The following is a 25,818-nucleotide window of genomic DNA, read 5'->3' on the forward strand; positions in this document are numbered from 1 at the left end:
CAATCACAGTCATCCTCTCTATGTTTCTGCACATGAAATATGGAATACTCATCATTCTAATCCTAGTGAAGTGCATTAGTAATCTGATATGATAGGCATAAATTCTGGAGAACCTACCCTCACATGTGAAGTATTTGATGATGAGTTTCATAAATGGAACATACCGGTCCTCCAAGAACTTGAAAGGAAACACCCTGCTCAATTTACCATGATATTTAGCGTTAATATATGGTTCATAATTATGCTTGCTGATATTCTGTATTTTGTTCCACCTTTCCCCTACATCTAGCATTCTAGTTGCTTCTGCAATAATAGCTGGTGAAAGAGTGAAACTAATCCCAGCAAGGTGTACCATATTATTCTCCATGTTTATGACAAATTGACTTGCTAATCCCTGATGATACTTAATCCTCTCAACCATCTCACAAAACTCAAAGCAAGATTGGTATCTGAAACAAGTGGTCGCAAGGGGACAAGCAAGGAGTTCAACAATGCTAATAGGTTCCTCTCTAATAATTTTCCCACCCTTGTGAGGCCTCCTAGGCTGTACATTTCTTTCTCTTGAACTGTCACTTAGTGTTTCTTTTTCATAGCTTGACTCACTGTTTCTTTCCATGGTGCTTGGTGCTCTTCTTAGAGAAGTGATGTGATGATGATATGGTGGAAAATGGTAATGAGGGAGGACAAGGGAGATGAGTATGAAGAGATTTTACTAATGGGAAATGGAGTTGGGGAATGAAGGGATAATTTTTGGGAAACTAGGGTTTAGTGAGGGATTTAGGGTTTAATGAAAGGAATGAGTCGTTTTAGGGGAGTGGGCTATGGAAAATTGGATAAATGGAGTGATTTAGGGCAATAGAGGAGAGAAAAGGGTTTAATGATGTTGGTTGTGATTATGGAGTGAAAGTTGTACAATGAAATGGAAAATAATGAAAACAAGCTAGGGCTTGACTTTCAAAATGAAAAACTCATGAAGAACACAGGTAGGAGATCAAATTCAGCTCAAGGACAATGATAACTTACTTGTAGAATAGAAATGCAACATTTTTTAGGGTTATTGAGTGATTTGCAATGTTTTCGCAACTTTTGGACTGATGCGCAGCGCACTGGGCCCAATGCATAGTGCCCTCCTGATGCGAAACGCCCTTGCAAATTAACACTGGCAAAAACCCACTGATGCATAGTGCACTGCCTCTGATGCATAGCGCCAAGCAAATTTTCTTGGAAAACAGGGTTTTTAACTTCCTTTGCTCAATTTGCATCCAAATCGTGATTTTTTCTCTCCAAGGGTATCTTGCAGAATGAAATAATGAATAGCACTCCTTTCACTTTATATATGGATGGCTTCTAATTTTTACTTATTTCAAACCCACTTTTCTAATGTCAAAGTCACTTTTGGTCATAAGCTCTGTTTTTTTATTTGAATCGACTTTTGTTGATCACTTGGTAAACTGATGCATTAATGCTTTTTCTTTTGTCTGTAGCGGCTGGAGTTGCCAAGGTGAGCAAGGGAAGCAGCTGGAACTTATTACATATAGTAAACATTTCAAATTACATAAATTTTGTACATAAAAATAAAAAACTTTGTTTTCACCTCAAAACAGAGTTTTGAGATAAAAATCATTTATCAAGCATATCATTAGTGAAATTTTGATCTTATGAACTTATAAGACCTCCTCATGTGCCTGCTGACCTTTTATTGAGTTTTTGATGACAATGGTGGCAAACCCTAGACCTAGTGAGACTAAAACCCTAAAACTAGCTTTTGCAAATGAAATGACAAAAAATGGGAGTAAATGAGCTAAACATGTGAAAATAGGCTAGCAGGTAAATGCCATGAGGGAAATTGACAATGAACCACTACCATCATTTGATCCATGACCTAATGGAATGCACTTGATTGGATGGGACACCTAATATGCATTCAAAAAGAGAAATTTGATCACTGATGGAGGGATGAAGATACCGACACTAACACCTCAGAGGCACTACCTTGTTTGGACTATGGTATAGACGGACAAAGGGAGTGAATATGTGTGGCTTCATAGATGAATATTGGGTAAGGACTCCATCAAAATGAAAGAGTACATGAGTTCGAATTTTAAGTGTTGGGTCCGTAATAGTTTACTGGTGCAGTAGGAAGCAAATATTTGTGGTGCTCGGTTCGACAGAAGAAAAATACATGGTTGCAATTCAAGTAGTATGTGAGGCGATTTGGATGAGAAATATGCTTGTTAGATTGTTTGGTCAGATTATGGATTCAACTGTGATCTACTGTGATAATCAAATTTGCATCAAACTTTTTTAGAATCCTATTTTTCACGATCAATCCAAGTATATAGATATCTAGTATTACTATTTACGAGACTGTGTGCAGAGGCAGATAATGTTGTTACAGTACATTCTAATAGAGGAACAAGATGTTGACATTTTGACAAAGGCCTTGTCAAGAGGGAAGTTCGATTTCCACAGGTGTAGGATAGGGTTAGTTGATCATCCCTTTCTTACTGAGAGGGAGTGTTGAAAAATTCAGTAAGAAATTCTCACTTTGATTTTTCCTTGATTAAATTGAGAAATTTTTAATTTCCACGTCAGCAGACAACTTGGATGTAGTTAGCTTTTGTGACATTCCTTATTTCACCCATTTTACTTAGTAAATTCGAGTTGGAGCAATTAGATTTTAGTTAACCATGTGTGATTTCTAATTTGTAGCAATGAAAGTCAATTATCTAAAGTTGTATTTTGTTAAACTAGTTCAAACATTTGGAGGAACTAGTGGAAGGTCAGTTATGTAGTGGAAATTCAATCAAACTTAGTGATCATCCAATTAACTAATCAATCAACCCAAAGTAGCTAGTGCATGAAGATAATTTGACTTCCCCAACTGTGGTGGATATTCCAAGGTAGTGTGACATCAGTTATAGACTAGTCTTGAGTGTACAAGTGTTGCATGTAGTCAGCCAATGAACTTAAGTAATTGCAGAATCTGTTTTGGAGAAACTCCTAAATAATAGGGGCCTAATTTCTCAAGGAATAGCGCAAGGAAATTTGAGCTGAAGCAGATGCATAAATTGACTAAGTCTAGATCAGAGCTTCTTAGTGAGCAGAGAGATAGGTTATGCACTTGGAGGTTTTGCTCAGTCGAGCAAAGCAATTGTAATACATCTCTATTCATCAAATTAATGCAAGCAGACATTGGGTTTTTTAGTAGTTTTATTTCCCTGGGAAAAATACTATTTTCATGTGTGATTTCTTATTGAATGTATAAGATTTTTGTTCTAAATTGTGAATTAATGTCTGCAAAGAAATAGAGTACGTTTATGTCTTGTGATTTTGATTAAAAATTCATGAGAAGTTGCAAATATACATCATAATTAGTACACTCAACATGACAAGGTGATGCCTAAGAAAGATAGTAAAGAAGATAAACAAAGAACAATTGTAGAGAAGAAGCACAAATAAGAATAATCATGAAGACATGAAGTAGATCATGGACCAAGACAGAAAGATGACATTGCATGATGACTCATAGGATTCTGATACTAATCAAAGACCCTTGGGAGGGTGAAGATAAGAAACAAAGAAAATCTTCCATGAAGATGAAGCATAGATCATATTAGCCCCAAGGGTTATCTTAATTGTTCGAGTTCCCGTTGCTAAGTGCCTCGCTAGTTGGGATGTCACGGGGTCAAATCTCCTTAACACCCTTAGGGTTAGGCCATGCTTGTTTGGCAGGCAGGTAGATCCCTTCAGGTTCATCTGCCTGGATTTTTCCTATGGATGTACCAGCCACCCAGTGTCAGTGAAACACCTTTGAAAAAGAAGCATAGATAATATTTATCATGAAGAATGAAATATGAATTAGCAAGGAAGACAACTTGGCATTTCCACCTCATCATGAATTCCATATCATCATTGTCAAATTGTAACTTGCACAAGTGTCATCATAATGGTAAATATGTGTCCATGTGTCATGCCACATCATGTGGGATGTAATTATGTATTCTCAAGAAAGGACAAAATGTAATGTGTGGAAGTCCAAGAGTCATATGTGGAACATGAAGAGTCACATAGTCATATATGGACAGGGATTGTATAGAAGTCCAAAAGTCATTTAGAAGTTCAAGAGTTGTTTATAAGTCCAAAGGACACACTATAAGTCCAAGAGTCATGAGGGTACTCCAAGGGTAATGAGGGTACTCCAAGAGTCATGAGGATATGAAATGATATTCCTCATGTTATTAAAGAAACCTCATAACTCAATAAATGGGGCTTTTGGAGGCTTAAGCTTTAGAGAGATATTCTTAGCTTCTCTACTTAGCATAAGAGAGAAAACTATTCTTTGGAGAAGCAAGAAGTGACTCAATGTTCCATTACTGGAACTAGTGCCTTGTCATTATAACTATCTACTTGGATATTTCACCTTATCATTGAAGCTCGATGAGCCAACACATTTTCATGCATGTATTGTGAATGTCTTGGGACTATTATTTAGATGTTTACTATATATTTTTTGTTCATATGTACTAAGGAAATTGAACTATTTCGGTGGCTTTGCTACTTATCTTGTTGAAGGTGTGTTTTATGTGTTTTAATGATTGTTGTGTCTATATCAACTATTTTGCTAGATAAGTACTGAATCTCTCTTTGATCGTGTGTCTCTCTTAGGTTAGTAATATTACTTCTAATCTAAAGGCCTACTTTTGTCTCCCCCCTTCTTGAAAGTATACTTTTACATATTACAATCGATGTTTCACAATGTCAACTTACTTGCTTAATCAAGGTTTATGTATATAATCACTTATATTATTTGTTGAAAATAAGGAAAACATTTTTGTTATGTTGGTCGGGCCAATAGTTCGAATAGGGCTTCTACTCCAAATGGTGTGAGGTCTAATTATGACTTCACATGGGGGAGATCTCCTACATGTTGGTGATATCCAACACTGTCAGCACTAGGAAATCAGAGTAAATATATAGAGGAGAGTCATACTTTAGGTGGTGTGGAACTAGTCCTTGGTATCAAAGGGAGCCAATTACCACTAACCTCAATACCACCATCCTTGTTAATATTATAGGGATGTTTAATAATTTCAAGACCTTCCTTGATTCATCTGTATCTAATAGTGGTCTTCTTTAGCAATGATACTAGCATCCTCTAGGAAAATATGATGTTTAGTTTTAAGGGAGTGTTCAACAAGGGAAAAGAGCATGAAAATTAATTCTTAATGTCAGCTCCATGCTCCCTTGGTATTATTACAAGGAACGTCCTATTTCTCTAATATAAATTTCACAATAGGAGAAATATATTCTATAGAATCCTCTAAGTTGACGATGATCAATACTATCTTTGAAAGACTTAATTCTTTGTTTAATTTTTCCTACTAGTGTGAACACAATAGTTATATCTTTCTTACTTATGATTTTTTTGACCTTTTTAGTAATTCCATTGATGTGAGGATGGTGGGCCTTACTACTATGTGTTTTATATCCCTGAGATAAAAAAAATATTTCATCCAGTTTCATGGCCTTCCTCATGTCCATGTCCTTATATCCCATATTTTTAAAAATTGTAGTCACGTGTTTATTCTCCTCATCAAGGTGATCAACATCATAGATTCTAAGGCTTTTTGTTGGGTTGTGTTATATTCTTTTCACAACTATCCCACGTAGTTAAACAGGGAGTTAGAGGGGAAGTGGAGCCCCCCCTTCATTGCACAGATTGCACAGTAGGGGGTCACAAGGGAAGTGGAAGCCCCCCTATCCAGGGGGTTTGATGGGGTGGGTAGCCCCCCTCTATGGGGTCTGGGGCAGTGCCATGGGGAATTTTTTTTGGACCCTATATTAGGTTGGGCGGACCTACCTATGGTTTTGTGCATGGTTTTCACACATGGTTTTGGACACAATGGTTTTTGGTCCATGGTTCTAGACGCGATGGCTTTCGGTCCATGGTATTGGATGCTTTGGCATGTATAAATAGGTATTGTAACATTGAAAGGAACATAATGAAAAATCATGCTTGTAGTCCTGGTTTTGGGATCCAAGGGAAAATCTTTGTGTATATGTGTTTTATGTGTTATTCTCTCGCATTGTTTATTTTTTGTTCTTAGAATTCTCATGCAGGTAATTTATGTATAGGGTTAAAATCTACATTTGGTATCAGAGTTGTTTTGGCTTCAAGGGGATGCCTTTGTTTCTAAGGGGTTACACTCGGGCCTCTGGTCACCCTATTCAGTGGGAGATCTGCGGGATTGATTCTGGTGGTGATAGAAGATGGCGAGCAATGGAAATATAGAGATTGATAAATTAATGGTCATAGTTTTGAGTTGTGGAAACTCAAGATGGAGGATCTATTGGTGGATAAAGATTTGTGGATCATTGTAGATCTGGGTACTAAACCAACAGGAGTGTTCGATGAAGAATGGAAGAAGTTGGATTGGAAGGAAAAGAGCACAATACAATTATGTGTCTCAGATTCAGTATTGCTAAATGTATCAGGGGAAGCTACGAATAAGGCTTTGTGGGACAAGTTAGGGACTTTCTACCAATCTAAGTCTCTGGTGAATAAATTGTTCCTACAGAAAAAGCTACATAACCTAAGGATGAAAGATGGAGACTCGGTGACAAAGCAGCTGAATGCATTTAATACTGTGGTAAGTCAATTATTGTCTGTTGATATTAAAATTTCAGATGAAGATAAGTGCATCAATTTGTTGTCTTCCCTTGCAGATTCGTGGGACAGTCTGGTTATTTCAATAGGCAGTAATGCAACTACCTTGCAGTTTGATGAAATAGTCTCATCCTTACTGACGGAGGAGATGAGACTAAAAAATATGGAGAGGCAGAATGGTGATGCCTTGTCTATATTAGGACATTCCCAAAATAGAAACAAAAATAAGTCATCGAGTGGGAGATCTAAATCTAGAGGGATATCTAAATATCCCGGAAAACCTGTAAAGGTGGTGTGCTGGAAATCTGGAAAGGAAGGGCACTACAAAAGGGACTTTAAATCTAAATCTCCTGACAAAGGAAAGGGATCTGATGATTCTCCTTCTGCAAAGGCGAAAACCACCTCAGATGAAGGTGGGGATGTGTACTTGGATTCTTCAAGTACACATGTAGATCATGAGGCATGGATGATTGACTCAGGCGCATCCTTTCACTTCACTCCCCATAGAGAGTGGTTCTACGAGTATGAGAAATATGTTGGTGGTGATGTCTTCTTGGGGGATGAAAAGAAGGCTAGAATCATTGGTCGCAAAAAAGTAAAGTTAAAGTTGCAAGGTGGAAGGCTTAGAACACTTCTGGGTGTTCTGCATATTCCTGTATTAGCCAGAAATCTGATTTCTATAAGCAAGTTGGATGATGTAGGTGTAAAAATGGTGTTCGAGAAGGATACCTACAAGATGGTTTGGGAATCATTGGTATTGATGTGGGGAGTTCAAATTGGAACTCTGTACAAGATGTAAGGTAGCACTATTGTTGATGGGTGCAATAGTTTTGTGGTTCCTGAAAGTGGAGCAGAAAATTTAGTGGTCTCTGGAGAGAAGACCATGTTGTGGCATCAAAGGCTTGGACATATTGGAGAGAAGGGCCTTCAGATACTTCATGGTAAAGGTATGGTAGAAGGTATGAGTAATAGTTCTCTGGATTTTGATTTCTGTGAAAATTGTGTATATGGGAAGCAGAATCAGGTGAGTTTCCCCTCTAATGGTAAGAGGGTGAAACAGATATTAGAGATTTTGCACAGTGATGTGTTTGGAACTGTGAAGGTTCCATCACTGGGTAAGTTTGTATACTATGTATCATTTATAGATGACTTCTCAAGGAATAAATGTATTAAAATTGGCAACTACGGCCAAACTCCATGTGGGTCATATTATTTATGCCAGCTGATATTTTTATTGGATCCCTCTCATTGAGAAGTGTAGGATTGATCTAAAGATCATCCGATTCCGATAAGTATTTATGAAGTTATGAATTTATTTATGTTATGGACAAATTGTTAACTCGGCCAGCAACTTATGTAGGCTCAGAAGCCCAATAGTCATGTCTATTCAACCTCTATGTTTTAGTATAAATAGAAGAGGACTTCAAGTCATTTCTACACACACTTGGATCTCTTCCTCTCTCTACTTGTCTTTAGGTTTTAGTAGGAGGAGAGATCCTAAGGAAAAGCCGGAAAATTTGGAACTGCCGAAAAAGCCAGGATAGCTGAAAAAGCTGGAAAAACTGGAACTGCCAGAAAAGCTGGAAAAGCCAGAAAAGCTGGAAAAGCCGGCATAACCGGAAAAGCTGGAACTGCCAGAAAAAAGTGGGAAAAGCCGAAACTGCCAGAAAAGCCGGAACTGGCTTGACTTCAGGCTTCGTCTGCAAGTTTATAAAACAAACAAATATAGACAAGAAAACAAGCTATTCGCTCTCAGTGGAGTCACCATTTTGTTATCGGGAAATCTAGTGTCCACTCGGAGCTGCTAGTCCCACTAATACGGGTAGCTATCTTAGAAACAAACAAACTAAAACTACTTTCGCTTTCCTTTATGAGAAGTAGATAAGAGGGGAACAAAGGATACCAACCTCAGTCTTGCGCTTGGTTCCTTGCTTGGTTCCTCTCCCTTCTGACAGATCTTTGCCACTCCTTCCTCACTTCAGAGAGCACCTATAGAGTCAAAGCAACATAACACTATAAAAGTACACAGATCTACAATCATAAACAATATAGGACTAGATATATATTGACCACACAAATGCATATATCATCAAACATACAAGAATCTGGAGGAAAACTCGAGTATATTTATTAATAGAAATAATAGCAAAGAGGATTAAAACCCATTGATTTGACCCAGTGTCATCCTCCCAGCATGAAAGCCCTTCTTCACCTCATGAAAAGCTTAGATCACCCAACACTATGATGCTCCACTAAGAAACCAACAGCACTTCCTTACAAAATACAAGATTCCAGCCTCTGGATCTCTATGATGAGGGATCCATATATAGACGTTTGCAGGGGGGTGAGTCAGTTGCTGAGTTTTTGATTAGTGTCCTCTCTCTAATAGCTCTTGGTTCCACTTGGAGATTCATGATCTCTTACTCATCCCTGGGCGAATTCAGAGAGGCAAGTGTCACAGGAGAAGTTTCTAGAAGATTTCATGATCATCCACCTTGCAAACTGTCTCTGCCATTTGTCTACTCTTGCTCATCGCACCCTACAGAAGGGCTATCCAGTATGCATCACACCTTTTACATTGAGCAAGTGGGATGCATCGTACCCTTAGCACTGAGCAGTCTGTATGGTCCAGTTTTGACCAGTTCTGAGCGGTTTTCCATGGAGAACTTCTGGGAGATGATGTAATCAACTGACCTTGCTCCTTTAGGGTGTGAAGCAACACTTTTAGGGACTTAGAAACCCTTGGTTTATGGACATGCATGATTGGGGTTGTAGTGCCCAAAAATGTCTATAACAGTTGCCCCATAAATCATGAGGTCGTTAATCTTTTGAAGTCGGGTGAAATGCTTTATCATGGGGATCCGAGGTTTTTCGAGCTGGAAGGCGACCTGTAATAAGATACAATACAATACATTATCTTCATAATATTTTCATGATCTAGCTGAGGCGGGCATTCCCATGCTTAGCTTTATAAATTCATTTTCATGTACATAGGACAGACAACCATCTGTGTAGCAGACTGATGATTCGGACGGAGTCATCATCCTTTGATTCGGATGATCATCTATTTGACAATGATGTACATTTGATGTCTTTATTTCCCTGAATATATCGCAGCCCGGATGGATGAAACTAGATCCGGGGTCTTCTAACTCGTTCAATCTTCGCCCGGAGTACAAGTCGATCCATGTGAAAGATGTTCTGGAGTCGAACATGGAAAGACATCACCTGATTACCAGCCAATGATGTAAGATGTTAACAGGCGCGAGAGGAATCACTGATAATGATGATGACCCTCAAGGTATGACAGTGCAATTCACATGGTGTGAAAAAAGGGACTTGGCATCGAACACCACGTAAAATCTTTCGGTCGAAGGCCATTGATGTAAACCTATTGCCGAAAGTGAGAAACTTGCCATTGAGGCATGCAAGCTTCAAAGTACTGAAAGGATTGTTCCTAGGTCGACTTCTTGGATAATGAGCTGATGTCGACAAGAAGCGACCCATCGTAGGAGGGCCTTAATGGATCCCACATCTATGAAACAGAAGGGAGAAAATGATTTTTGTGGAGGTGAAAATGATCTGATGATACAAGGTTCAGGGTGGCGGTCATGAAAGAATGGAGCATGAACGTATTGCAGCAGATGAGACACAGGTGAATTCTCTAAGCGACTTCTCTTAAACATATCGATGACACTGAAATGGATTGGTAGCTTTAACCCCAAAGGTGGATGGCATGATGGACCAATGGTAATATGACCGGTGAACGAAATAGCCCAACCCGACTCAAACATGGAGTGAAAGTGTCATGTTCAAGAGCGACTTGCTACCAATAAAGTTTCTTCAAGTTCTCTTCCCAATTTTCCCCAGTCATTGCTGACCAGTACCTCTTTATTTTTACCAAGCTTGAGGATGATAACATATGCTTGTTCTATAATTCACCCTTCAGGCGAACCCATCGCTATGTTTTAACGAGCCTAGCGACAATGAAACTCGTTCTTGTCTATATGACAAGTTTTTCGCTATTGGTTTTAACGAGTTTAATGACAATGATAACTCGGTCCTTTTTCAATTTTAGAGAGTCTGAAAACGGATAGAAAGGAAACTCCAATAATCCTTTTTCGTCATATAATTCCTTAAGTCCAAAAAAGTATAAAATAATACAAAAGGGATGAATTTTCGATAGTTTGAACGAGTCGAACAAGACAAGCGCTCAATCTTTTTTTGTAATAATCCCTCGGATCCAAAAAGATTAAAATCTAGAGGAGGGATAGCACTTCTGGTAGCTTTAACGAGCTGGAGAGGCCAATCGCTCGACAATATTTTCATATTTTACGAGTTAGATGAAAAGAGCTTAAAGGAGACTCATTTTTTTAGGAATGAGTGATGATTTCGAGTAGCAGCTGATTCCAGGTAAGTTTTGGAATTTTCCAATCATGGCAATGTCACAAGGATGGCTAACAAGATCACTCGTCACAGATGTTCCTCAAAAAGGGTAAAAAATCAAATGGAGGCATATGATCGGCCAAAAATAGAGTGGAGGTGATGATGAGAACACGACCAAGGCTCAAAAGTTGATGATAATGCATGCACAATGGTTGTTTACCGGATATTGGTTCATTTTTTAATGAGCTTAAACTCTGGGGGAAACATTTGCTCATTGATTAGGTTTAATTTTTAACGAGCTTGAACTTCACATAAAAACTGCTTGTGCTAGTCATATAATAAGGACATCTCATCGATAGATTCCATTTTTATGGAGCTTGCACCTTTCGAAGCTCTGCTCCGTTGCCTCTTGTATGTAAGTTAGGAACGACCAACTACTGTCCTAGGGGTTAGCTAACTACCAAGGTTAGGCAGGAAAATTTTTCCTTTACTTTGTCGGTGCCATTTGGCCCCTGCGAAGGCGAATGGTCGATTTGACCACTCACCCAACTTAGGCAGTTGAAGTCAGTGGAACTATAGAGTTAGCGTTACGTTGGTCACTTTTCACTTGCACACAAAAAGGTTTGCATGCCCCCAGGTATAGCGAAGTAGAGTTTCCAGGTTACCCTTCAATTTGCAGACAAAACATTTGTTCTATCGGGAAAGGCCTACCTTCTGACGGAGGTATCTTATCCTAGTCTAATTCCCTTTTCCTAGACGGACATGTGTGTCAGGCTAGTCATATATCCTCCACAGAAACTTACCATATACTTGAAGTTCTCCTGCCAAAGAAGACCAGGGTGCATGCCCCCTGGGTTTCAGTCCTAACCACCGAATTACTCGTGTTCTTTAGGTGGATGGATTGGAGATTGATGAGACATTCCTTGCATGAAAAGACCATTTAGGGATGACAGTTGACTATTAGCTATGTGTGAGTTGGGGAACGAAAGCTGGTCTACGAGCTGGACCACTTTGCCTTCGTGCGGAAAACACATTACTTGAAAGAGTGAGGAGACAATGTCTCCCATGCAATAAATATAGTCACGCCCAAGGAGTAGATCATAATCTAGAGGTCCTTGTACTACCATTATGTTCATATAAACGGTTTTCCTTCTCAACGTTATAGGCACATTGGGAAGGATCCCTAACGGTCGACTGGTTCCTTTGTCCAAGCCTGTCAGATTTCTCATCTCAGGCAGAAGCGATGGCGAACCAAGCGATGTCCAAGCAGTCGAGGAAAGGATACTCACAAAAGCCCCTTCATCTATGATGGTATCGACCATGACCATTCTGTAAGCTTGTACAATGATTCGGAATGGTACACTAGCTGGTAAATGGGGTCTGCCTAGTAGATTCCAATCAAAGGAAATGACTAGGTTGCTTGGAGGTGGGATCGAATAGATGGCCGGATACGACTATGACGAACTTCCTTCTCGTGGTAAAGGAACGGGTAGATTTCCCCCATGTTCATCTGAGTCTGTGTTTATGAAAAGAATTTGAACGGTGTCGTTCTCATCCTCTTTAGTGACTGTATCATCTGAAGATGGACCTTCTGAAGGCAAGACCGGGTCAACCACCGCCTTGACCTTTTGACTTTCGTCTGGTGTGGATTCAGAGGATTTATCTTTAATGATAGATGCTTCGACCGACCACAATGGCATCTCAGTCGGATTTTCAGCTAGTGATGGACTTGGCAAGAGTTTCTTGTATCCAGGAGGAAGTCGTAGCGGTCAAGCAGGACAGTTAGCCAAGACTCTTTTAGCTTCGTCTAGGAAGGGACAACGGTGGATGACGTGATCGCCTTCACATAGTTTACAAGGAAATTTACATTTCTTTTTTTGTCCAAATACTTCACTTTCACTAGTTGACGGTGTACTTTCAACATGATATTTAGAGGTTGATGACACCAGATTGTGCAAACGAGGATACCAATCCCTTAAGATCTGAGGGATGCAAGGACAATCTCGATGATAGTGGTCTCCTTTGCAAATGACACATGGAGATTTAGGCTTGGACGTTGCAGTGTGTGGATTTTCTCTAGACGATGCCTAGTTACCCCTTTTTGCCTTTTGCTCCTTCTTCTTCTTTTCCTTCTTCTCCTTCCCCTTCTTCTCCTTTTTAGTTACTTGATTTTTAGCTTTACCAGCTTCATCAAGCGAAGAGGAAGGAGGAGAGGGAGAAACGGATGAAGTAGAAGGTTGGGGGATAACTCTAGTATCATCTAGTTGCTGACTTGATTGTTCAGGAACCACGGTATTCTAAACGATGGAGGTCGAGAAGAGCCATATTGGCAAGCCAATCATCAATCTTGGAAGTGACAATGTGGCCATATGGGGTGCACCAACATCTCCCCAAGAGGAGAAAGGACTAGGATTTACTCCAAGGGGAAATCCTTGGTTGGTGGACTCCATTTTCCTCAACCTAAGACCAATGCAGGAACAGTAATATTATTCCAATTAAAATAAATTTTTGACACTTTGACACAACTTGCTTTTTCAATTTTTAAGAGTCGAGAAAAAACAAAAGATGGCTCTAGTCGCCTTCGATTTTTAATGAGCCTGAAGTGACAAGAGATTATATGGACCTTTTCCTTTAAGGAGTCTGAAAAGGAACGAAAGAGACTACTCTGGAAATCTAGACAGAGGGATTACCAAACCAATCGCAAAACTGCAAAATACTTTTTACAGTATGGCAGTCAATCTTCCCGAATGTTGTGTTCAGTGCATTGCAATCGATAGGGCGGCAGACACATCTTCCTGAGGATAAAGGATATAGCCTATTGCAGTCTCCCAATATATACTCAACGGTACGTGGGAGCACAAGTTTGTACTGGCACTTGCCATCTCAAAGTGGAGGAATCACCCAACCATCAATGAAAGTGACAGTTACCAGCCTTTACGACGCCGGAATACGTCTCTAGCCTAGACTTCTAAATGTTGTGCGTTAGGTTCCAAAGCGTTTTTATGTTCATTGAATTTATTTTACAGTTGATCTTGCTTAAGAAATTTTCCTTTCAGGTTCACTGCACGATGTAGATATATATTTCCTAAAATGCAATCTAAGATGATAAACAATCTTTTAATCTTGTTTTTGCAATGAAAATCCTAGCTACTAAGGAAAGAGAGATGATATTCTTTCAACATAGAGCAGAGAGCACACACTAGATGCACTATCCTAAATCAAACCAACAAGTAGTCTAAATGAAAATGCACATGCATGTATTTGTTTTTCACTTTCCTAATGTGTGAATGACATAGCACAAATCTGAATTATCTTTTCAAAGCGACAGTACTAACAAATTTCTCTTCAAAACGAAAGGAAAATAATGATGACACTTTGCGATTTTGAATTCAAAATTGCTTTCGACACTTGAAAAGCTACTAATTCAAATCAAATACAAGAGTAACAGTATAATCGACCATCAAGAACAATAGGATTCTTTTCTTTGACTGAAAACGACACTTGCAACACTTTCAAATCAAGAAACGACAGTTTGATTACGCTACTTCTTTGTAAAAGAGAACTGAAAATGGCGCACAATACATAAAAACATTCACAGTTCTTTGCACGATGGAGGCAGAATTATGGAAAGGAAGGAGGTTTCCTCAGTGGTATACTGATCACAAACAGCAAAACTCCTTAATAGAGCTGAAGAGAGTGAAGAAAAACCAAAATCTGAAGGCAAAATTAGTCTTTTCTGATCATCGCACCTGTAACACAAGGAAACAGGGATGCATCCCACCTACTGCACATGGGAGGTGTGATGTATCCCGATTTCCTTGAAGAGAATGTGCGAAGGTACTAGGACGAGACTTTACTTGGCTTTTGGTCACAATTTGCAGCTCAGTTTAGGGATTTAGGCCGAGCAAGTGATAGTCAGTAAATATAAATCACAGGGGCTGATCTAATGAGGTTACTAGAGCCACCACCAGGGAAATTAGGATGTTTGCAAATTGATTGTTCATTTTATAAACAAAACCCGGAGATAGACTGAAGCAGCATTGATCTACTTTGCACTTACATAGCAAATGCAGTTCGAAGGCTAGCTGGCTTGACTTTAGGCTCCGTCTGTAAGTTTATAAAAAAAACAAATATAGACAAGAAAACAAGCTATTCGCTCCCCAGTGGAGTCACCATTTTGTTATCGGGAAATCAAGTGTCCACTCAGAGCTGCTAGTCCCACTAAGACGGGTATCTATCTTAGAAACAAACAAACTAAAACTACTTTTGCTTTCCTTTATGAGAAGTAGATAAGAGGGGAACAAAGGATACCAACCTCAGTCTTGCGCTTGCTTCCTTGCTTCGTTCCTCTCCCTTCTGACAGATCTTTGTTGCTCCTTCCTCGCTTCAGAGAACACCTGTAGAGTCAAATAAGCATAACACTATCGAAGTGCACAGATATACAATCATAAACAATATAGGACAAGATATACATTGACCACACAAATGCATATATCATCAAAAATACAAGAATGTGGAGGAAAACTCGAATAGCTTTATTAATAGAAAGAATAGCAAAAAGGATTACAACCCATTTATCTGACCCAGCATCATCCTCCCAGCATGAAAGCCCTTCTTCACCTCATGAAAAGCTTAGATCACCCAATACTATGATGCTCCACTAAGAAACCAATAGCACTTCCTTACAAAATACAAGATTCCAGCCTCTGGATCTCTATGATGAGCGATCCATATATAGATGTTTGCAGGGGGGTGAGTTAGCTGTTGGGTTTTTTATTAGTGTCCTCTCTCTGATAGTTCTTGGTTCCACTTGGATATTCATGATCTCTTACTCATCCCTGGATGAATTCAGAGAGGCAAGTGTCACAGGAGAAGTTTCTAGAAGATTCCATGATCATCCACCTTGCAAACTGTCTCTGCCATTTGTCTACTCTTGCTCATCGCACCCTACAGAAGGGCTATCTAGTATGCATCACACCTTTTACACTAAGAAGGTGGGATGCATCAGACCCTTAGCATTGAGCAGTCTGTATGGTCCAGTTTTTACTAGTTCTGAGCAGTTTTCCGTGGAGAACTTCTGGGAGATGATGTAATCAGCTGACCTTGCTCCTTTAGGGTGTGAAGCAAATTTTTTAGGGACATAGAAGCCCTTGGTTTATGGACATGTATGATTGGGGTTGGTGCCCGAAAATGTCTATAACACACGGGGAAAAAAAAATTGGACCCTTTATTAGGTTGGGCAGACCTACCTATGGTTTTTTGCATGGTTTTTACACATGGTTTTGGACACGATGGTTTTCGGTTCATGGTTTTGGACGCGATGGTTTTCGGTCCATGGTATTAGATGCTTAGGCATGTATAAATATGTATTGTAACAATGAAAGGAACATAATGAAAAATCAAGCTAGTAGTCCTAGTTTTGGGATTCAGGGGAAAATCTCTGTGTATATGTGTTTTATGTGTTATGCTCTCGCATTGTTTATTTTATTTTCTTAGAATTCGTATGCAGTTATTTTTTGTACGGATTTAAAACATACATTTGGTATCAGAGCTATTTGGCCTTCAAGGGGATGCCTTTGTTGCTGAGGGGTTTCGCTCGGGCCTATGGTAGACCCTGTTCAGTGGGAGATCTATGATGTTCATCAAGGTGAACAACATCACAAATTCTAAGGATTTTAACAAAAATTGTATTAAGTACACCAATTTTTTGGGCACGATGATAATATGAACCAACATGGAGGTAACACTTCGTCTGAGTTTTCTTTTTGAAAGCTTGATTCCGTAATGTACCAGCTTCCATTTTGGTGATAAAAACATATGTTGGCATTATGATACAGATTTGGCACTATGACATAGGTGTTGTCCTTGTGGCCACCCACACAGATGACAGATCACAGTTCAGGCTCACAGAATGAAGAAAGAGAGGTATATGCAGGTTCCCCATTGACCAAGATGCATGTACATGCGGGTTCGCAGACCAAAAGGCATGTATAGTGTACACACGGACTTTCACGGAAGGAAAGGTGTGTACATGTTGAAAAACTTAGTTCTGGTCCGTGGTATTTGGTCCATGGTATTTTGATCTATGGTATTGGTCCAAGGTATCTTGTCTGAAGTGTTGACCCCAGGTATTTGGTCCAAGGTATTGATTTTAAGTGGTTTTGGACCATGGTATCGAGTAAGGCCTAAGACTATAAAAGGAGGAGAAGATCATCAGGCAAAGGCACTCATGAATTGAATATCTAATGAAGAGCAAGATCTAGAATACAGGTTATTGGGTTATGGTGCATAGCTGGATCTGAATCAAGGATGAACATGAGCGCTTAAGGAAGGATAAGTTCTATTTATGGGTCAAGATCTTAAGGCTTGAAGAGAAGTGTCTTTGTGTGGTTTTGAACTTTTATCTGAATAATTGGCACATGTTGTAATCTGTAAATATGATGATTTGGGTATAACTGATGTCTAGAATTGTTGTAAAGTTTAAATCATCATGTACAGATCTATACACAAGTTCACTTTAGCAGAGGCACATATACATGTTGGTTTTGCATATCAAAATAGTGTATACGCAGGTTTGCCTTGAGAAAACGACGTATTTACGCAGGTTCGACACATTGAAGTACCATATACCTAATAAAATATGCTTTAGCTACTTCTGTTTGCTATTGCGGTGTTCTAGGTTCTAGCTTGGGTTCTGGTTACGACATTCTAAGAAGTGATTGATTGATTCAGTTTTGGTTGGTGCAAAGAAGATTGATTGATGTAGATATATTTGATGGATCCAGTCTGAAAATTTATGAAACATGGTCCTGGAAGAAAAGAGAAGGTTGTAGCCTTCTGTAGGCCAGCACTTATGTACTAGTAAACACATCAACTAGTACAAGAGCTAGGGGGTTGTAGCTCCCTTCCAGAAGAAGCTGGAGAATGAGAGAAGGTTGTAGCCTTCTACATGTATAAGCCTGCGTACTGGTATAAGACTACACCAGTCCAAAAATTGTAAAAGGAAGTTTCTTACTAAAACAAGATAGAGACGATTGCAGTAGGTGGTTTTCACCCACATTGGGTTTCCACCTTGTATCTTGTGTTCATGTGTGTGATTGTCTGTTTTATTTTTATTGCACCCGGTTACTGTTTATATGGTTCTGATGCACAGATTAAAGATCAACATATGATGAATTAACTAAGTTATGTGTTTGAAGGGTATACGCTAGTTGCCTTAAATATAGTTGCATATACACGCAAGTTTTATTAACTGAAGTAGCGGATATAAATCTAAAATGAAATATTATTGACTTTCTAATACTAATTTAACCCCCCCGAGTATTATTTCCAACAATTGGTATCAGATCAGGTCGTTCAGAAGAAGCTTCATTATGAGTAACTTCGAAAGAGAGGGATCCATTAGACCGCCAATCTTTGATGGGAGCAACTTAATTTATTGGAAGGTAAGAACCATAGCCTATCTTCAATCTCTTGGAACAGATGTCTGGGAAATCGTGGAAGGAGGATAAACATTTCCATCAGCAATTTTCTACAGATACGGCAGGTAAAAAGTAATATGAAACCAATGTCAAGGCTATCAATAAATTATTGGGGAGTCTATCACAATCATAATTTTTCAAGGTTATGCATCTCAAAACCACCAAAGAAATATGGGACAAGATCATTCTAAGCTATGAAGGAGACAATCAGGTAAAACATGCAAAACTGCAATCTCTCAGAATTCAATACGAAACTCTCAAAATGCACAATGATGAAAGTATAGCTAATTACGTCTTACATATGGATCAGATCATTAATTGCATGAAGAACTTGGGTGAAGAGATAAAAGAAGTTACTTGAGTTGAAAAGGTTTTAAGATCCTTGTCTACTAAGTTTGAATCAAAAGTTTCTGCCATAGAAGAAAAGTAGGATCTTCAGAGTATCACTATGACATAGCTGCACGGAATCTTAACTTCTTTTCAAATGAGAAAAGGAGGTCCATCAGACATGAGAGAAGCTGCATTCAAAACTTCAGGAAGAGAAGAACTCAGTGAATCAGGACATATTTCAGAAGAAGAGGAAGAAGCAAACTTTGCTAAGAACCTTCAATGAGGTTCTAGAAGATTCAGAAGTAAACTACCTTTCAAATGTTTTGCTTGTGGAAGATTTGATCACTATGTTGCCAAATGTCCTCATAAAGATAAGCTAGATAAAGGTAAGGAATCAGAAAAATGGAATAGAAAGCAAAGTGTAAGTAAGAAGAGCTACTATACGCATGAAGATAGCGATGGTTTATCAAATAGTGACAAAGATAACAATTACTATAGACTTCTGATGGCTTTTGAAGATGATGATTTCTTGGATGCTTTAGATGAAGATAATCTTTATGAAGAAATCTCTAAACTCAAAATCTGTTTAGAAGAAAAGAATATGATTAGAAATACTCTGACATTCCAACTTTCTGAAAGAGAAAAACACAATGAAAAACTAGAATGTGAAATTGTGGGACTAAGGAAAAATATTGAGAAAACAAAAGCTCTCAATCTTAGATTTGCTAAAGGATCAGAAAATTTAGATGAATTATCAAACTGCAGTGTTCTCCTCTGATAAAGACAGGTCTTGGATATAATGAATAAGCATCTCAAGCACAGAAGCCATTAACCTCCACTAAAAGCTATCTTGATGCAACAAAGAGTAGTGAATAGTTTGACAATCATCAGAAAAGGCATAAAGCAATTCACCAAGTAAATCAGGTTCAATCTACTTCAAGGATGAATAGAAGTTACAACCAAACTCAGGTAAATCATACTCAATTTGCTTCAAGAAAGAATGTCAATGGAAACTACAATCACCAAGTCAGTAGATTCGATAATCCCGGGAACTTCATTAATGGCCAACATTTTTCATGTCATAACTTTAGACACAAAGTTGCTCAATGTGTTTCCTACAAGACCATCATGACTAGAGAATCATGAAATAAAAGGAATGTGACAGGGATCATGAAAAGGACCTACAATAACTTTTCTCTTCTTGAAAATGAAATAGAATGCTCTATCTGTAACAACTTCAGTCATGAAGATTCTGAATGCAGGAGTAAATTTCAGGAAACATCACAGAAGGAGAAAACTTCATTGAGTCCAAAAATATGGAGAAAGAAAGAACCATAAATAGAAAGATGTGGTATAGCCTTGTATGCAGAAGGACAAGAAAATCAGTGGTAAATCAACAGTGGATGCTCAAAACACATGACAAGTGATAAAGAAAAACTTCAATCATACAATGCCTTAAAAAAGGAAAAGAAGGTCTCATTTGGAAATGACACTCCTACTATCATAAAAGGTAAAGGTTTTATTCTCTTAAAAGAAAAGGTTAAAGTTGGGAATGTTATGTATGTTGATGGTCTAAAGCATAACCTATTGAGTGTCATTCAAACGTTTGATCAAGGACATGAAGTAGTATTTCGATCAAATGGATGTGTTGTTCGTGAGCTTGATACAGGGGAAACTGTGATCGAAGGCATAAGAACTCCAAACAACTTATACATACTCAAGGGAGGACAAAAACAATGATATCTAAGCAAAAATGATTAACACTGGCTATGGCACAGAAGATTGGGGCATCTAAGCTTCCCAAAAATAAGGCAAGCATGCAAATTCCAGGTCGTTCATGATCTTCCTAATAACAACATTCTAGAAAATACAATATGCAAATCATGTCAATTTGGTAAGCTAACCAGAGCACATTTCCCTAAGAAGGAAGGATCAACTAGTAAGCCTCTTGAACTTGTTCACACTGATTTGTGTGGTCCATCAATGAAAAAGTCACCTCGTGGAGAAGAATACTTTATATTGTTCATTGACGATTTTTCCAGAATGTGTTGGATAGGACTTCTAAAGCATAAATATGAAGCATTTGAAAAGTTCAAAGCCTTCAAAGCTTTGGTTGAAAAAGAATCAGATCGCAAAATCAAATGCCTCAGATCTGATCGAGGAGGGAAATTTACCTCAGATGAATTCTGACTTTTGTGAAGAACATGGAATAAAAAAGAATTCTCCACTGCAAGGACTCCTCAAAAAAATGGAGTGGTAGAAAGGATGAACAAAACTGTTCAAAGAATGGCTCATGCCATGCTAGATGAGTCTGGAACTCCTGCAACCTTCTGGGGTGTAGCTGCATTTGTTGCCGTCACTATCCTCAACAAAGCAAACATTCGGGTAAACAGCACTCTAACTCAACATAAACTTTGGTATGGTAAGACTCCTACTGTAAAATACTTCAAAGTTTTTGGAAGCAAATGTTACATCAAATGGACTGATGAAAAACTTGGCAAGTTTGAACCTAGAGCAGATGAAGGCATTCTCCTTGGTTACTCTTCCCGAAGTAAAGGATATAAGTGTTATAATAAAATACTTGGGAAAATTATTGAAAGTATTGATGTTGTGGTTGATGAAGCAGGCAAAAATCCAAAGCAGGTAAAAACCGAAGAGTGTGAAGAAGATGAGGATTATTCTTCCACATCAAATTAGACTAATTCTAAAGAAGAAGAAACAAATGAAGCACCAGAAGAACAGATAACAGCATAAGAAAAGACTCCATCCATGTATGTTCAGAAAAATCATCGAGAGGCTAAAATTTTGGGACAGAAAGAGGCAGGTGTGAAGACAAGAAGAACTATTACAGAAGCTTCAAGCTATCTAGCGTTTCTTTCCTCCATCTAACCTCAAAATGTAAGTGAAGCATGCAAAGATGAATGTTGAGTCAAGGCCATGAATGAAGAACTTGAGAAAATTGAAAAGAATAATACTTGGGAATTAGTTCCTAGACCTCATGATAAGAATATCATAGGAACCAAATGGATATTTAAAAACAAGCTGAATGAAAATGGTGAAGTTATCAGAAACAAGGCTAGAATTGTTTGTAAAGGATACACTCAATAAGAAGGTATAGATTTTGAAGAAACTTTTGCACCAGTTGCTAGACTTGAAGCCATAAGAATGTTCCTTGCTCTCTCTAGCTTTCAGAAATTCAAAGTATACCAAATGGATGTAAAATATGCCTTTCTTAATGGAGACTTAGAAGAAGAAGTATATATTGAGCAACCAGACGGATTCATCCTTGGAAATTATCCAAAACTTGTATGCTGACTCAGAAAGGCTCTCTATGGTCTAAAACAAGCTCCAAGGGCCTGGTATTACCGTCTTGACAAATACCTCCATCAACAAGGTTTTTCAAAAGGATCAACTGATAGCAATCTATATACAAAGATTGATAATGATAAATTGCTAATACTTGTATTGTACGTTGATGATATCATTTTTGGTAGCAATGAAGAAGCCATGAGTCAAAAATTTGCTTTCGTAATGAAGCAAGAATTTGAAATGTCCCTGCTTGGTGAGTTCACATATTTTCTCGACCTACAAGTTCAACAAAATGAAGATGGTATTTTTCTATCACAAACCAAGTATCTTAAGCAGATCCTGAAAAAATACGACATGAAAGATTCTAAACCAGTATGTACCCCCATGGTAACAGGATGTAGTCTCAGCTCAAATGATGAATTAGCAGCAATACATCAACCAACCTACAGATCCATGATTTGCAGTTTGCTTTATCTAAAAGGAACCCGACTAGACATCATGCATGCAGTAGGAATAGTTGGAAGATTCCAAGAAAATCCAAAGGAATCACACCTTTAGGCAGTCAAAAGGATCTTCAAATATCTTCAAGGAACTAAGAATTTTGTTTTATGGTATCCTAGGGATACAGATCTTACACTTCATGCATATACAGATGCAGATTGAACAGGAAGCGTGGATGACAGAAAAAGCACTAGTGATGGTGCATTCTATATGGGTTCCAGATTAGTGTCTTGGTTCAGCAAGAAACAAAGTTCAATTGCATTATCTATAGCTAAAGCAGAATATGTTGCTGTTGCATCTTGTTGCACACAACTCCTTTGGATGATGCAAACATTGCAAGACATCCAGATCACATGTACTCCACCCATCTCCATTCTATGTGATAATACAAGCGAAATCAGTATTTCAAAGAATCCAGTCATGCATTCCAAGACCAAGCACATACCCATCAAATATCATTTTCTACATGAACAAATGCTTGATCAAAAGCTCAAATTGGAGTATGTTCCCTCCAAAGAACAGGTTGCTGATATATTCACCAAACCACTGCCCAAAGAGACATTTGAATATCTCAGATAGAAGCTAGGAATAGTTGATGCATCATCTTGTTGTTAAAACTTATCTATTTCAGAGAAAAGTGGTTGTACGCGAGTTTCATGAAGCGTATCCACGTACATATGTCGGTTGTTGTGGATACAGTCGCGTATATGTTGATTTGAATAAAAACAGTGGATGAAAGGAGTCTAATATGGGTCTAACAGTGATCATCTGGCACAGGTTCACGGGGGGCATATACTTATAGTAATGCATTGTTGACATTATCTTAAAATATCTTGGTACAAATTCATAGTTGTTTTTGATTTAGGTGTAACAGGTTCAAGGGGAGATCATGGTTGCTAGTTTGGATGGTGATTGACAGATGCTGCTGATGATAGTTGCTGATAACTATCATAGTCTTGTTTTAGATATTTGGTCTCTATGTCATGTATATCTTTTATTGTCAAGGTCATGAAATGACCTATTTTGTTTCCCCACTATGCATGGGATGGATGACGTAATGTTCTTGTCCTGACATGTATAAACATTTGGTATATACCCACTTGGTTGGGTGGATGAGTCAAACATGGTAAATCCCCACTTGGTTGGGAGATGGATATATGTATGAGTCATTAGTGATAGGAAGGTCATTTATGATGTATGTATAGAGTCATATTTTTTCAGACCTTGGTTATATTCATCAGGAGCCTGGACAGCACACTTCAACATATCAGAGAATTCAGCTTGTACTTAGGGGGAGCATAACCCTTGGCCTTTGATGAAAAAGGGGGAGAGTGACTTGGGGTTGCCATCAAGTCCAAAGGGGGAGATTGTTGGCATTATGATACAGATTTGGCACTATGACACAAGTGTTGTCCTTGATGGCAACTCACACAAATGACAGATCACAGTTCAGGCTCATAAAATGAAGAAAGAGAGGTATACGTAGCTTCCCCATTGACCAAGCTGCGTGTACATGCAGGTTGTTGGCATTATGATTCAGGTGTTGTCCTTGATGGCAAACCCATTCAGGTGATAAATCAAGAAGGACGCAGGAAATATGTTCAGCAAGTGCGTCCCCGCAGGTATACCATACAGAACCCGCGTCCAGGGACGCAGGCCAGCCGTTCAGGAGGTGCGCCCGCCCAGTGCACACATTTCAAGGCAGAGAAAAGCACGTGGGGGTTTCTTGTGTGGTATCTAGCCGACGGTTTTGTGTTTCTATGGTGTCAGCTCGTGGTTTTGTTCCATGTTTTGGGGAGAAGCTTGCCTATATAAAGCAAAGGAGTTCATTTGGATTAGGTATCATTTTGGTTGAATATCTTTTGGTGAGATCTAGTCCAGATCTATGAAGGCGAATCTTCTAATGGACTGTGATCTCTATGGCGCATGATCAGATCTGTGGATCTGAGTGTTTGGGTTCGTTCTGAAGTCCTCATATCTTTTATATCTGAAGGGACGCAGGTTCAGTGAAGGGAAAGTGCGCCGGGACGCAGTACAGTAAAGGCTCAGGTGCGTCTCTGAGGCAAAGGACGCGGCGTGACTGTGTTATTGGGTGCGTCTCTGAAGCAAAAGACGCGGCGCGATAGTGTTTCTGGGTGCGCCGGTCGCAGCAAAGCATAGAGGAACAGTGCGTCGGCACGCAAAACAGTGGAAGGTAGACTGCGTCCAGTCGCAGGTCACAGAAAGAAAATATGCGTCCCTGTCTTAAGATGATCTGTTGACTGTATATTTCTGTTCATAAGGTGTTCTGGGTTATTTCTGTAATTACTGATCTGATATCTGTAGTGGACTGTATCTGTTGTATACTTGTTGATCATTTGATTCTTCATGAAAAGAAGTAGGGGGTTGTAGCTCCCTTCCAGGAGAGACTGGAAAACGAGAGAGAGTTGTAGCTCTCTGCAGGTTGCAGCCTGCGTGCTGGTAAAGGACTGCACCAGTACAAAATCATTGTAAAAAGAATTTCTTGAAAGAAGATAGAGACATATTTCAGCAGGTGGTTTTCTCCCGCATTGGGTTTCCACCTTACATCTTGTGTTCTTTGGTGTGACTGTCTATTTTCTTTATTCATGCTCATTATTTTATGGTACTGATATGCAAGAATAATTCAAAAGATCAAATAAGGAAGATTTGGTAAATTGCTTGATAATACTGATTCACCCCCCCTCTCAGTATTATTTCCAACAATTGGTATCAGAGCAGGTCCTTCAGAAAAGCTTGATCGCTTGAAGGTAGATCGTTCATCATGAGCAACTATGAGAGAGAAGCATCAATCAGGCCACCAGTTTTTGATGGGACAAACTTCAATTATTGGAAGGTAAGAGTTACTGCATATCTTCAATCTCTTGGTACTGAAGTTTGGGACATTGTAGAAACAGGCTATGCTTTTCCTTCAGCTACTCCTACAGATCCAGCTGAGAAAAAGAAGTATGAAACAAATGCAAAAGCAGTCAGTACTCTATTAGGAAGTATATCCCAAACAGAATTCATGAAGGTAATGCACTTCAAATCAGCAAAAGAAATATGGGACAAAATGATCACAAGCTATGAAGGAGATGAACAGGTAAAACAAGCCAAACTTCAAACTCTCAGAATTCAATATGA

General features: G+C 38.8%; 1 pseudogene; it reads right to left on the reverse strand.

Moving 5' to 3' along the window:
* The window catches only part of LOC149174803 (aspartate aminotransferase, chloroplastic-like), a 119,107-nt pseudogene that overhangs the window by 70,913 nt on the left and 22,376 nt on the right, over positions 1 to 25,818 (reverse strand).

Source organism: Pinus tabuliformis, chromosome 4_1 (assembly GCF_031772625.1).
Source record: "Pinus tabuliformis cultivar Carrire ecotype Pingquan chromosome 4_1, CPIR1, whole genome shotgun sequence".
NCBI lineage: Eukaryota > Viridiplantae > Streptophyta > Pinopsida > Pinales > Pinaceae > Pinus > Pinus tabuliformis.